The sequence below is a fragment of the Desmodus rotundus genome, chromosome 6 (genome assembly GCF_022682495.2).
Source record: "Desmodus rotundus isolate HL8 chromosome 6, HLdesRot8A.1, whole genome shotgun sequence".
Taxonomy (NCBI): domain Eukaryota; kingdom Metazoa; phylum Chordata; class Mammalia; order Chiroptera; family Phyllostomidae; genus Desmodus; species Desmodus rotundus.
The window spans coordinates 25,458,086-25,461,890 of NC_071392.1; positions in this window are offsets into that span (position 1 = coordinate 25,458,086).

The following is a 3,805-nucleotide window of genomic DNA, read 5'->3' on the forward strand; positions in this document are numbered from 1 at the left end:
GTTTGGAGAGAAGTATCATTGTGTGTATCCACCATCACAGTATCACAGAGAACAGTCTCACTGCCCTAAAAATCCTTCCTGCTCTGCCTGTCTATTCATCTGACCTTCCCCCATCCCTGGAAACTACTGATTTTTTATTGTGTGCAAAGTTTTGCCTTTTCCAAATGTCATATAGTTGGAATTTTACCATATATAGCCTCTTCAGATTGTCTTCATTTACTTAGTTATATATGTATATAGTATATATATACATATGTGTGTATATATACACATACATACATATATATGTATATACATATAGGTATATATACACATATAGGTGTGTATATATATAAATATTTAGGTATATATAGGTATGTATATATATACTTAGGTGTATATATGTGTGTGTGTGTGTATATAAATATTTCAACCAACATTCTACTCTCAACCTTTATGAGTTGGACTACTTTAGCCACCTCATGTAAGTGCAATCATGTAATATATAGCTTATGTCATTTTGGGACTGTCTTATTTCACTTAGCATAATGTCCTCATTGTCCTTATATTGTCAAAATGCTGAAACATATGGACGAATTTTCTTTTTTAGGCTGAATAGTGTTCCCTTTTGTGTGGGTATGACATTTTCTTTATCTATTAATCTACTAATAAATATGTAGATTGTGTCCACACCATGGCTATTGTAAATAATGTTCACTATGGGAATGAAACTATCACTTTGAGACTGTACACTAATAACTAAAAAATGTTGGTGAAAGAAATTAAAGATGACACAAATAAATGGAAAGGCATCCCAAATTCATGGATCGGAAGACTCAATATTGTTAAAATGTCCATACTACCCAAAGCAATCTACAGTCAATGCTTTCCCTAGCAAAATCCCAAGGGCATTTTTTTACAGAAACAGAAAGAAATCCTAAAATTTGTATGGAAACAGAAAAGATCCCAAATAGCCATGGTAATCTTGAGAAAGAAGAAAAAAAGTTGCAGGTGTCTTATTTTCTTATTTCAAGATCTATTACTAAACCACAGTAATCAAAACAGCAGAGTACTGGCATAAAAACAGACACATAAATTAATGGAATATATTAGAGAGGCTAGAAAGAAACCCATGTATATACAATCACATGAGCTTCAGCAAAGATGGAGGCTGGGTGAAAAAAGTGAAGACATTAAGCAAAAAACAAAACAAAGCAGAGCCTCATAGTCTCAGACAATAGCATGGTGATTACCAGAGGCAAAGGGGGACGGGGGAGGTAGCAGAGGGTAAAGGGGAATAAATGGTGATGGAAGGAGACTTGACTTGGGGTGGTGAACACACAGTACAATATGCAGATGATGTGTTACAGAACTGTACATCTGATAACCTATATAATTTTATTAGCCAATGTCACTTCAATAAATACAATAAAAAAAAATTTTGAGCAAAAAAGGCTCCAAAAATAAATATGTCAAGAAAACGCAATGGGGAAATAATAGTCTCTTCAATAAAAGGTGTTGGGAAGACTGGATATCTACATACAAAAGAATAAGTAGAACATTTACCTATTAATTAGGTAAATTTGCTATTAATTATTTTTTGCTATTAATTATTTTATTATATTTTTCCATTACCATGTTTATCTTATACCATGTACAAAAATCAATTCACAATATATTAAAGACTTAAGGATAAGGCATGAAATTTTAAAAGTTATTGAAGAAAAGTTATTTAGCATTGGTCTTGGCAATAATATCTTGGATATGAAACCAAAAGCTCAGGCAACAAAAGCAAAATTAAAAGCTCCTGTACAGTCAAGGAAACATTTAAGAGTAAAAAAGGCAGTCTAGAGCTTCTGTAAGTCAATAGCAAAAAAGAATAATAACAATACCAACCTGTAAAAAAATGAGCAAAGGATTTGAATAGCAATTCTCCAAAGAGATCATATAAGTAGCCAATAGTTATAAGGAAAGATACTCAACATCACTATTCATCAAGGAAATGCAAATTAAAAACACAGTGAGATATGTTCTTGTACATGTCAGGATGGGTATTATTAAGAAACAAAAGGTAAGTGTTGGTGAGGGTGGGAGAAATGGAACTGTGTTCCCTGTTGGTGGATCTGTAAACGATGCAGGCTTAGTGGAAAACAGTAGGGGCTGCTTCTGACTAGCCTGGATTCAGTTGTCTAACACAGCTGCCCAGGCCGGCATCTGCAATCTTTCTCTGTGACAGACCAATGCTAAATACTGTAGGCTCTGTGGGCCATAAGTACTCTGCTGCTACTACTCATCTCTGTCCTTGAAGCACTAAAGCCTTTCAGCAGGCTGCAGGAGAAAGTGGGCAATACTCTGCACATAGCCATAGATAATACAGAAGGAAAGAGTAAAGTTGTGTCCCAATAAAACTCTATTTACACAAATAACTTGCCAGATTTGGCCTGTGGGCCATAGTTTCCTGACCCTTGTTCTGAAGCATCCTGCTTCTGGAGGTGCCTTCTCACCTGCCTGAGAGCATTGCCTGCTGTATTCCGACACTTGTTGAAGCTATTACACTTGCGGACATGGTCGCGGGTACCCTGGACTGCTGCTTCTGAGGCAGGTGGCCTCACATGAGTTATAGGGAATTAATCACAGCGGTGCCTGTCCATTTCTCATCTCATCCCAACTTAGCTGTTCTCACTCTGTTCTGATCACTTTCATTTGGGTGAAATCCCACCCAAATGTTTAAAGTCCTCTACAGTTTAGATTCCATGAAAGACTACTTCTTTGCCTGTAGTGCTTTTGTTTTTGTAGTATCTTTTATTTACTCTAAGAATTTAAAAATTAAGCCTTCTTACCGCTTTCCTTTCCCCTACCAGTAATAGAGCAGAGAACACCAATCTATTCTATTCACTTTCTTATTGCTCTTGCTTCTAGTTCAGCATCTCCCCTCAGAGTTCATTGGATAGATTTCATGTCAAAGTTTTTGCTGAATAGTATCTTTATTTATTTTTTTAGCTTTGTTTGAGCTGTGGAAGGATCTACATTAGGGGAAACTAGCCTAAGAGATCAAGTTTGAAATTGCTGCCCCATCCACACAGAAACTAGAATTAACCATCAAGGTGTCTAATGAACACAAAACAATGTCTGAGAGCATTAGGTATGTTTCTTTTTTTTTCGTTAAATCACAAGACAATGCTATTTTCAATCCCCGAAAAGGCAAAGCACATCTTCCCTTGAGAGCAGCCATTACTGGTTCATACTAATCTGCCCATGAGGAAGAATGTAAGGGCCACGGCAGCTGATGGAGAATGAAGGCTCACACCTTCTTACAAAAATGTCTGGAACAAGGTAGACATTTTCAGGTTTCAGTATTACCTCCACTCTCTAATTTAAGCATTCTAACTAACAACAGGATACCGTGACATCTAGAGAGAAAAAGATAAAATTATCAGGAACACCTGATAATGTACGCTGCCTTCTCACATGCTCCCCGGAAAACTCATTAAATATCTCCCAGTCTTCTCTAATTATCCCAGTGGCCTACCGGGAGTTTTTTTTGCAACATCATAATAGAAAAAGATATTTTTAACTGGCAAATGTTCAAGCTTTCATCAAATTATTTAGGGGCAAGAATTCCATTTCTTCCTGAATAAAAAGATTTCATGTACAGGAGATTCAACATAAGGTAGCAACAAGCTTTGATTATTATATTTCAGAGCCTGGGAGTCAAATGTAAAAGCTAAAAGAAAATTCTATTTCTCTGCGGGAGAACACTCCGCAGAACAAAGACCTTTTACTACCCAGGACTTTTCTGAGTTTCAGATGTTGATTTTCCTCACTT